The sequence below is a fragment of the Panthera tigris genome, chromosome D4 (assembly GCF_018350195.1).
Source record: "Panthera tigris isolate Pti1 chromosome D4, P.tigris_Pti1_mat1.1, whole genome shotgun sequence".
Classification (NCBI taxonomy): Eukaryota; Metazoa; Chordata; class Mammalia; order Carnivora; family Felidae; genus Panthera; species Panthera tigris.
In genome coordinates this window covers 64,455,962-64,467,978 of record NC_056672.1, presented here as the reverse complement: position 1 = coordinate 64,467,978, position 12,017 = coordinate 64,455,962, and the positions used below count along the sequence as shown (strand labels likewise).

Sequence of the window (12,017 nt, the reverse complement as noted above, 5' to 3'; positions counted from 1 at the left end):
TAAAATGTTCCAACTATTGTGGTTGTGACTGTCTGAGATGTTTTTGAAAAGAATAAGGCACTGGTGTCAGCTCAATCATATTCTATATTTGTTAGGCACAAAAAGTGAAAGACAAAGGAGGAAGATATACAGAGAGAGAGAAACTGATTCTATCAGGTGAATGATAAAAAAAAAAATCAGCTCTGAGAAGGACATGAGGAAGTAAACAATTATTAGAGGAAGTGTTGTCTCTATAACATAGCTTTCTTTATTTCAAGATGTCTGCTTTTTTTCATAAGGTTACACCGGCATTGATCATTTATGAAAATATTAATAGTAGTTTAAACCTAGAGGCTAGATTTGAAAGTGAGAACCTGATAGAAATTTTAAATGGAAGAAGAAACAGGTAGTCTTTCTTGAGAGGGTAAATGCTTGATAAGCAATGTTTGTCAAGTTTCATTACTTGTCATAAATAGCTGAACTGGTTTCAGTGTTGTTGGAAGTTTGGGGCAAACAGTCGAGGATAACAATTAATTGGTCAACTATAAGGAACACACAAGAAAGAGTAGAAATATTTAAGGAAAATAACTATTAAGATAATTAAGAGTCTATTAATTGTATCTCTATACATATGGTCTACCATGACACATTCATATCATTATGTTGCCTTAGGAATAAAATGAAATCAATATTATTGATTTAGATGAATTCAATTTGAATTGTGGAATTACCAGGCTTCTGGTGAGTTTCTTTCTTCATGGAGCCTTCTTCTCCTGGTTGCAATGAGGTTATTAAATTGTATGAATGAGTAAATGCTCATCTTATTTAAAGTTTGGTGCTCAACTAATGCTGCTTTATTAACATTTTCCTTCTCAAATCTGAAATATATCTTCAGGTCTCAGATTATCTTGGAATCTAAAGGCTGATATCCACGACAATTTTGACTTTCCTTTTTTAAAAAATTTTTTTTATTACATTTCTTTATTTTTGAGAGGCAGAGAGAGACAGAGCATGAGTGGGGGAGGGGCACAGAGAGAGTGGGAGGCACAGAACCTGAAGCTGTGTCAGACCAGGCTCTGAGCTGTCAGCACTGAGCCTGATTTGGGGCTCAAACCCAGGATCCATAAGATCATGACCTGAGCCGAAGTTGGACCCTCAACTGACTGAGCCACCCAGGTGCCCCTTAACTTTCTAATTCATAGCACTACGTTAATGCAGAACAACAGGATAATCTTTTTACTCAAACCTTTGGATTCCTAACTTGTCTTGTACTCAGCTTTATCCTAAGTGTACTTCTCCTAAAACACAATAAATACTATGCATTGTTCCTTTCATTTTTCCTAGTTCAGGAGTGACACTTCAGTAATTGTCATCCACTATGATCTATTTTGACCACAGATATAAGGACCACTTTAAAGACTGACGTTAGCAATAATTTATTAAAGATATTCTATACACAAAGCATGCTACATACTGAAAAGATTGAGTAAATATGACCTCCACATTTCTTGAGCAATTACAATTTAGATAGAGATACAAATATGTACAGGGGTAAGTTTAATGTTGTCAATAAATGCACCTGATATAGATAATACAGGGAATGGGAGCAGATAGAAAAAGCATTTAACTGTAACTACTGGGATGGGGGTTGGGGAAATCTTGGCAGTTATGAAAACTTCCTAGTGGAAATAACATCTAAGTTGAAGCCTAAAGTATGAATTGAAATTAGCCAGATGGAATAAGTCATAAAAAACACATAAACACAGGAAATAACATGCCTGAATGCCTGGAAGTAAGAGAAAACATTAGATGTTAGAGGAACTGAATACAACTTTATGTGCTGTAGCATACTGTGTGTGTGTGTGTGTGTGTGTCTGTGTGTGCACACGCATGTGTGTATGTGTGCATATGTGTGCATTTGCGTGTGTGTGTGCGTCTATGTTCATTTGTGTGTGTGTGTGTGTAATGTTTAGTCAGGAAACTATAAAGGTAGACAGAGACCAAGTCAAATTCATTAAAAAAAAAAAATCACTCTTGAACATTGCAACAAATGGCTCACAGACTTACGCCACACATCCCAAATCTTTCTTCCTCAAATTGTAACTACCACATTTAATCTTGTTCCTTAACAACAGGATTCTAAGATAGTCCTATTCTCACCCGCTACAGAAGGCAAAGCTTGAAAAAGGAAAACCCAGATGTTCATGTAAAAAAAAAACAAACAAACAAGAAAAGCAGAAAAATGGCAAGTACCCTCTGTTAACACACTATCTTACCTGCTCCTTATGTATTACTAACATGGCTTCTCTGAATAGTGTGTATCAAGAAAAGAAAATGTGTTTTCAGGGTTTACCATCAAATCAAATCACAAATTTAATTTCCAACAAGCTCAAGGAATAGAAAGTTCTGCTTACTAAAAAAAAAAAGGTAGCAAAAAACATACTTACATATAGATAATGCATTATGAAATTATATGTAAGGCATGTTTTCTTTATTTATTTAGAAAATCACCTTCAATGAAGTACTATTATTTAATTGTCAGTTGCGTTATGCAACAAAACAAATGTTTCAATACACTTTTCTGGGCCCCTTTATAAAACGTTGTCTAAATATCCCACTTTGCTTTTGGTGGAAAGACCTAGACCAATTTATTTGGATTTCTGTCTCTCTAAAATGACTATGTAATTTTGATATTATATATTCAAATTAATATTTTTCCTTCTTTTTGTAATCCTGAAAAAGTAACATTAAAAATTTTTTTATTAATTTTTCAGCACTTTGGGAAATGGTGGAACTCAACAGGCAAATGATTTTAAGTGCTTGTTTTGGGTTATTGATGTTTATTAAGGAAAATAAATATTTAGTAAATGTCTTAAAAAAGACAACACAGCTCTTGAAAGAAGAGTCCAGCTATTCAGTTTTATAATTTAAATTATTGTAGAGGAATGTGGTAGGGACTAATAAAGTATATTTCTATTGTTTAATAAGTTCCCCAGAAACATTCAAGGTATAGATTTTACAGGTATAAATTTATTTCACTTTGCTCTATGGGATTGTTAGGGTCTTAAATATGGGTTGTTCTATATTTAAACACTCCACTAAATATTTCAATATTATGGGTGGGTAAATTAAAAGATTTCTTTTTGCAAAATTTTTAGCTCCTAAAGTAGAGAACTATATAAAGAATTAAAAACAAAACCAAAGCATAAAACAAATATAAACCCCATCAAAGCCCATAAGGTAATACCTCTCACCTGAACACCTTAAATAATTCATGGCCAATGTGGACCTATCTTTTGTAGTTGCCCTCCCTCCTTTGAATCCCTCATTTCTCATATTCTTTTTAATGCGGTAGCTTTTACACCAGAAAAAAAGTCTATTCTTTAAGACAGTGCTCAGTATTTCAAGTCTTCTCCCTAAAGACTTAGAGATACCCATGATTTCAGAAAAAGAGATCAGAGATCACTTCCCAAAGTATTAACCAGACCAGTAATTTCGGTAGAACACTTTTCTCCCCTAAAATAGCTGGGAGGCAGTGCACTTTAGTAGGAAAACACTAGGCTAGTTGTCAAGGGACATGAGATCTCATTTCAGGTCAAGAATAATAGAATTTGTGTCTTTGTCTCAATACTTTTTTTTTTCTATTTTTACCCTCATGGGTTTTATTGGTAGCGTATATTTCCAGCTTGTTAAAATAGATTTGAAAATGGTTTAGTAGAAATATCTGTAAGTAGTACAGCTTGCACATAGATTAATTTGAACACATAGATGCTGAGAGTTTTAATTTTGTCATGATTAATTTTTGGGCTTTCAGAATAACTATTTTCTACTGCTCTGAGGCATTCATTTCAGGCTTAGACTAATCAGCCATGGACATATGAGGGCTGTGATTGACAACTAAGCATTTTTATTTGCAAAGGATTAATTTGCATTCTTTCTTAGTTAAGTAAAAAAGGAATTTATTAATAGGACATTTAGAAAATCACTCAACTGATAGAGATATTGAAGAGAAAGTTCAGAAGAGGGGCAATAGTATAGGGATGCAAAAGTCATGCCACGACACCAGTCCACTGAGGAAACCAGTGCCACCAAGGGAGACTAAAACCATAGGTTACTCAATTGTCACTGCTTTTCCTGGAAACTGGATACTTCCTGGGAACTGCTGCTTCCTTCTAAATCCATTCTTTCTGCTTTTCTCATCACTGCCTTCTAATTTAGAGTCTTGCACAGACACAGACAAGTATCTGAGTCTGAGTGATGCTTGAAGGCCTCTTGCTGAAATTATGATACCTGAAACCTAGGAAGCTGACATTTTTTGTCAAAAAAGGAGCAGTGCTGTTGCATGATTACCATTTGAAAACCCATTGTGTCTTTAATTATGGGCTGCCAGTGACACGTTAGGGTCCAAACTATTAAGGTATTGGCATGATAGTAGTTTTTAAGGCACTGAATGGCATTTACATGTATAATTTACATGTATAATTTATATAATTAACATCAAGAAAATGTATAAATATGTAAGTTCTATAAAGCAATTTATTATAGGATATAAAACAGGAATGATACATTTTTAGCTCAATAAAGGTAACAATTCCATAAGCTATATCATTTTTAGAAGAGAAAATGCTGTTCACCCATTTTCCATTTTGAATAGAAAAGAACGTTATTTGTTATTCTATCTTCCTCCTTCATTAATATTTGTCCTAATAACAAGTAATTTTAATTTATACTAGGGTTAAATATTAAAAAAAGATGTCTTACTCTATGCATTCGGAGTATAATTCTACCGTATTCATCTGGTGGTGAAATATATTTTTATCAAAATTTATTTACCACTGGTGGCTTTTAATCACCAGATCATGACACATGTTGAGCATAAGTAAAACTTGAGTTGTGACATACGGCTAATGGTACTTCTCTAATAAATAACATGGCATATTTTCTACAGTGAGGTACTAAGGAAAGAAATGGAGGGCTGAGGAACAGGGAGAGCATTGAAGGATTCAGTAAGGATGAAAGGGATTCTTTGTCTTCCCATACACAAGAGAAAAGAAAGAGATACAGAAAGAATTATGGACAAGGATTAAAAAACTGACTTTTTCTCTTGAAAAAGATAGTGTGAGTGAGGATGGTGCCCTGGTCAGAAATAGGATAGATGAGTAGTTGTTTGTAATCTTTATTTTCCTGGATATATGTAAGTAAAGAAAACCAACCAAAGACATAGCACCATTGCTAGAAGGGGAGAAAATGGAAAATAATGATTCCTCAAGTATTGAGGCAAAAAAAAGTCCTGATATTCTGATTTTTATCAAGAGTCCTAGGAAAGATGAGAGACTATAAAGAGGAGTAAGTTCTCACTGAGGTCACTTCTGCACCACTAGGGAATTAGAGTGCCAACGGATTAGGTAAATGGATTCTGTAGGATGGAGTTACTTAAAATTTTTCACTGTCCAGATACACAGTTGATATTACCTTAGATATTAATTATATAGGTTTTGTTTTACTTAAAATTTTCATATGCTTTCACAACAACAAAAACAAGGCTCACTGCATTAGCAGCCCTTTCCAGAAAGGCTGAGAAAAAGGAAGTAAGAAAACAAAGCAGTAGGAATTCCACAAAATTAATTTACTAGATTGTTTATCAGAACTTTTAAGGATGATGTTGTGACATCACAACATATAATTTTATAGGTTAAGAGGACTCCTCAAATTGAAGTTGAAGTTCATTCACAACCTAAGAATAGTGAATGGAAGGTAATAAAACATGACATGTGTTATCAAAGACCAGGACTTCCCCAGATAGGAAAGCAAAGATAATGAAAGTAGAACAGGTGAACTACTGGAACCAGAATTAGGCCTTAACAATGCACTTGATATGTCATAAGCTGCAGAGGTATGTTTTCTTGTGTTCTGCAGTTGAGTAATACTTTTATTTCCCTGGTATTCTTAGGCAGCCATTATTGGTGGCATTCAAACTGTCATTACCAATGGGTTTTAGTGAAGTTTTTACCTTCAGGAAGCTCTCACTAAAAACCAGACCAGATAAAAGATATATTAAGTGATGTGAATTTCCTTTTTTTTTTCTATTAGTGTTTATGTTAGACTCAATCCAGTATCATTTGGTTGACTACAGAGCTTAAAACCACTCAGATCTGAACCCTTCAAATTCCCATCATCAGTAGCTTTTTATTGCTCCATTGAAAGATGTTGTTGTTAACAGGTTTTGCCCTTGACCAAAGTGATACACCAGTTCAGCATTTCAAGTCCGTAGACTGTATTTGAAATCTTCTTCAACCAATTAACAAAACAGAGAATTTCATTCTATCTAATATTGTTTGACATTGTTCCTTTTTCTCACTCTGAAAAAAAAATTTAAAACAAGAACAAATTTAAACCCCAAACAAAATTAGATGGCCAAGTTGATTTACTGCATTTTAGAGGGGACCACAATTGTACTGAAGTATGACATGTAAAAGTTTAGAGTTCAAATAATGTGTTTCAAAATGACCAAAGCTATGTAATCCCCACTCAGGTCAAAATACAGACCATGTAGATTAATTTGATTTCTACCATCATAAGATTAATCTTAAACTTAATTTAAGTGCAATTATACCAAATGTTCACTTTGATGTCTGGTTTCTTTTACTTAAAATTATGTTTGTGAGATTCATTTATGTTTTATTTGTTGTAACAATTTGTTTTTGTCACTGTACAGTATTCCAATGAATGAATATGTGAATAAGCCACATTTTAATTATTAATTTTACCAGTGAGGAACATTTGGGTAGTTTACATTTTGAAATCATTGGAGAAAAATTTTCAATTAACATTCTTGTAGATGTCTTTTGCTACACATATGTAATGCACACAGAGAATGCATATGTCAGTTTTTATTGGCGTTAATAGACAGTTTTCCAAAGTAATTATGCATTGATCATTACAGAATGATATGAGAGATCAGTTGCTTTTCATTGTTATGTATGCGTTGATATTTCAATATTTCTTGTGCTGCACACCTTTCCAAACTTTATTTTTTGATAAAAAATACATTTAAAATTTTTTAATGTTTCTTTATTTTTGAGAGATAGAGACAGAGTTCAAGCAGAGGAGGGACAGAGAGAGACACACATAATCTGAAGCAGGCTCCAGGCTCTGAGTTGTCAGCACAGAGCCCAACATGGGGCTCGAACTCACGAACCGTGAGATCGTGATCTGAGCCGAAGTTGGTCGCTTAACTGAGCCACCCAGCAGCCCCAGATAAAAAATATTTTTGATAAAAAACATTCCTAAACTGTAAGATTTGAATGGGCATATGAGGGCTACTAAAGGAAAAGATTCTTAAATGTGACTGAACAAAAATAGAGTAACGGTTGAATAGTAAAGAAGTATTATCTATCCTTTAATGAACTTTGTAACCAGAAATAGCCATAGCTAAAAAGCAGAAAAAAACCCAGAGAGTATAAGACTGCCCTGAGATAAGTCAGAGTGTATTCTTGTCTTATAGCAAACAAGGGCCAGTAAAGGAGTTAACTTTTCTCCACATAAAACTTAAGACAGTAATTATGGTCTTTATTGATGTTTTAGTATAATGAGATGCACAGAAATATTATTTATAATTTTACATTTCAGTCTATAACTTAGATATAAAAAGCAGTTTCCTGGTACATTTTTCCATGAAGCTTGACTATTGTCCTTCTATGAAAAGGCAAATAATGCCTGTTATATTTTAACAGTGAACATCCTGAGGTGTTTTTTTTTTTAGTCTCAAAATGAGAAATATTTGAGAAAAGAGAAAACTTGATTTTATCTCAAATTTATAGAAGATGAGATATTAGAATGAAACCAGAATAACAGAAAAAAACCCTGACATACTAAGAAATATTAGAGTTTAATATCATATTTCACCTTAGCAATATATAACTAGTATACACACAAAAAAATCAACTATTGGTTTATTTAAAAAGTGGCACTCTTTACTTTTCTACATACAAGATTGTGATATCATGTAGTTCATTTCGTATTTGAGAAAAGACTGACTAAGCTGAGAAAAAGGGAACTATCCTCCAATTTAACCAGAATATATTTCTGTTCTACTTAAGGATATTATAGATGTAACATAATAGTATAAAGAGAATCTCCTTTGAGAGAACAGCAGTTATAAATAGTGAAAATAGTTAATGTTTACAGTTATATATTACAGAGGGTGCAGATTAAGTAGACAAGGCTCTGGGCTGGGCTTTGAAGGATGGAATCTTATCTGTATGTCAGAAATTATTTTATTTTGTGACCTTGAACAAGCTGCTTAAATTCACTGCCTCATAATTTTCCATAAGCATAATGAGTTTAGCAGTACTTGTTCTTCCATTCTAAAGATTGATTGGAATGCTCTTTCAGAAGAGTGATTGTATATTAATCTCATTAGTGTTATTTTTAGTATTTCATGTCTTCTCCATAGTATACTTGTATGAAAATACTTCAATAAGACTTTCCAGGAAAGATCTAACACTAATAGTCTGTGGTATCATAAATGATAAGAGTTGATGTTCACCTTAATACTTGTAGAACTAATAATAGAATCAGCCATGAATGATTTAAACAGTAATTCTGCTCATTAAATTAAACAGTTCATTTCCCAAATTTTATGCTTCATAGAAATTGTTTTTCTGCCTAATCAATCCTGTCATCAACTGAGCAATTAACTTGCCCATGGATATTCTGGGTGTTGATCTGTCATGAGCATTAGGTTTCCTTCCAAAAGATTAAATATTATAGTTAAAAAAATCTATATCTCTGCAATTATGTTTCCTCACAAGGAATCAATAACAGCAATGACTTGACCACTTATTTGGAGAGATTTCCATAAAGTATCTCATTTAATGTTATTTTCTTGTATAAAAGAATAAAACATTGCCTCATTAATAATAGGTATAGGTCTTAGATAGAATATTCTTTTTTTTTTAAATAATGTTACAGCCCATATTCTTTTTAAACATTTTTTAAAATATTTATTTATTCTTGAGACAGAGAGAGACAGAGCATGAGTGGGGGAGGGCAGAGAGAGAGGGATACACAGAATCTGAAACAGGCTCCACACTCTGAGCTGTCAGCACAGAACCTGACACGGGGCTCAAACCTACGAACCGTGAGATCATGACCTGAGCCGAAGGTGGATGCCCAGACGACTGAGCCACCCAGGCACCCCTAGGTCTTAGAATATTCTTAACACAAACTTAAATATTTTGAAAGATATATGTATCACTGATAAATATTGTGAGGCTGAAAGATAGCAACCCTGAAGCTCAGTTGGCTATGGGTTCAGCTCCAATCTTATTCCTATTGCTTAAATTTGAAACATCAATAGAAACATTTTAGACTAATAATGCCTATTTCTCAGGACTCTACAATATTTATATGTAAACTGTCCAATTTGCTCTAAGTAGAGGAAAATGTTTTCTTTACAATTCTAATTTCAAAATTTGAAGATGTGGTAGAGTCTAAAACGAAATTCAGGTCCATTTTTAAAAATTTTTTAATGTTTATTTATTATTTTTGAGAGAGACAAAGATAGAATGCTAGTGGGTTAGAGGCAGAGAGAGAGGGAGACACAGAATCAGAAGCAGGCTCCAGGCTCTGACCTGTCAGCACACAGCCCGATGCGGGGCTTGAACTCATGAGCTGTGAGATCATGACCTGAGCCAAAGTCGGACTCTCAACCCACTGAGCCACCCAGTCACCCCCATTTTTTTTAACAAACAGTTTATTTTCCACCAACCTTCTTTCCATTTTGTATGCCTTTGTGGAAGAGCAGCTTAAGACCACTCAGTGGTTGTTCCTGCCCATTCAGTGGCTAGTGGCTAGAGGAGTGGGAGTTGTAGACCACTCATCAGTGGCAGACTGAGCACTCCTGTCTTCAGTAGGGAACTGCTGAATAGGCACAGAGGGCACCTGGACGCCTTCAGACCAGTCTGGGACTTAAGGTTGAGTGGCCGTGAACTCAGGAGCTGGAGCAGTACATTCATCCTGAAATTCCTCTTTGATCACAGCCTTTCCAGCAGTGGCCTGCTCTTCCTTTTCAATCTCTTCAGGATGTCTGTAGAAGTAGAGATCAGGCATGACCTCCCTTGGGTGTTCACGGGCAATAGTGCCACGCATGCGCTGAACTTCCCAGGCTAGCATCCACATCAGACAGACCCACTAAGTGAGCTCCCTTGCTGTTGCAAGTGATGACAATGTTCACAGAGTACAGACAAGAGTCTGTGTTACACAGAGCGATGGTAGGCAGGTTAACATAAGACACCTCTGTGAGAGGCTGGTGGTCAGCCTTGGGATCAGTAACCACCAGAAGTCTCAGCTTCCAGAAAGCTGCCTGGATATGGTTAGTATAGATTCCAGAAATGAAGCAGCCAGCAATCGGAGTGGCTCCAGTAGTAGCAGCAAACTTCAGCACAGCTTGCTGGCCAGTATTCCTGGATAATATGACACTGACATCAGGCAGGTTTTCATTGGCAACAGTGGCATGAGCTACCAACAGAAGCCTTTCCCAGGTTCTCTTCAGATTTATGATGTAGGCACCATCACTTTTCCTTTTGTAGATGTGCTGTTCCATTTGGAAGTCAAGGTTGTTGCCACCTAAGTGGGTTCCTGCTACAAGTAATTTAAGGACATCCTCCTCCTTCATTGTGGAAGTTTCCCTTTGAGTTACCAAGGGGATGAAGAACAATGCCGTATGGACACCTCCTTGGGTAGCACAGAAAGGTTAGGTCTATTCTCAACTTCTGCACATTGTTAATGGTATTTAATCACATTCGTTTTACTTTTTTTGAAGGGGAATATGAGTTTATTTCTCTAACGTGTAGCACACAATGTGAGAATAGATAACTAAGAACTCTGAGTGGAGAATGAATAGATGGATGTGTTTCCAGGTTTGCTTACAACAGATATGTTCTAGAGTCACAAAGAACCATCTTTCTTTCTTTACAATTTATTTCATATTACTTTCATATTTTAAAATCCCTGGGGTGCCTGGGTGGCTCAGTCAGTTAAGCATCTGACTTTGGCTCAGGTCATGATCTCATGGTTTGTGAGTTTGATTTTCACATGGGGCTCTCTGCTGTCGGTGCAGAGTCCACTTCAGATCCTCTCTCTCCCTCTCTCTCTGCCCTTCCCCCATCTCAAAATTAAATTAACATTAAAAAGTAAAATAAAATAAAATTCCTAACATGGCTGGCTCCCAATGGCATGTTATCATAAAGAAGATGAGTCACAATCTTTAAAAAATTTTCTAGATAAGAGAATTCTCAATTTCCATCCCTCTCCCAATTCCAGGTACTCCTATTTCATGAGCACTAACTATATCACAGATATTTTATAAAAGTCATTTCATTTAATCCTCAAAGCAACTGAATATACTGTACAAAAGCATTTTGTGTGTGTATGTGAGAAGAAGGAGGGAATTTGGCCAAATCATAAATCACATGACAGGCAAGTGGCATAGACCAAATTAAACTTCACATTTTATTATGAACTATGTAAAGCTATCTTCATTTTCCTCAACTGTCTTTCTTTTTCTTCCCTCTATTTTTAGGATTGTGAAATAACCTCCAACTTTGGGTTGGTAATCTCTGATAATTTGCTAAATTATCTGTCTTTTAAAATCAGTAGAAAGACAAAAAAGAGAAATTAAGACTTCAAAGAAATATGGATAGACCTAAATTGGATTATAGTAAGTTTGCACATCAATCTTAGCACATTGACAAAGGACATGGCTCCTTGTCATTATTCAGGTCTCTGGTTAAATGTCACCTTCCCTAGAGTCTTTTCTGGATTATTCTAATCTATTCTGGATTATTCTAGGACTTGCTATTTGTTCCTTTTGTTCACCACTGTCTCTCCAGTGCCTTGGACAATATTTGATAGAATTAAGTTGAATCAGTAATATCTGTTGACTTAATCATTAAATTAATGATTACTTACTTTCAGAAACAATCTATGTGTTTTAGGGAAGCTGCATAATGTTTGTAAGGTGGTTTTTCCATTTA

At 35.0% G+C, this 12,017-nt stretch overlaps 1 pseudogene; it reads right to left on the bottom strand.

Moving 5' to 3' along the window:
• Positions 1–9,788: 9,788 nt before the first annotated feature.
• Positions 9,789–10,657, bottom strand: LOC102962261 (annotated as a pseudogene).
• Between the last annotated feature and the right edge of the window lie 1,360 nt (positions 10,658–12,017).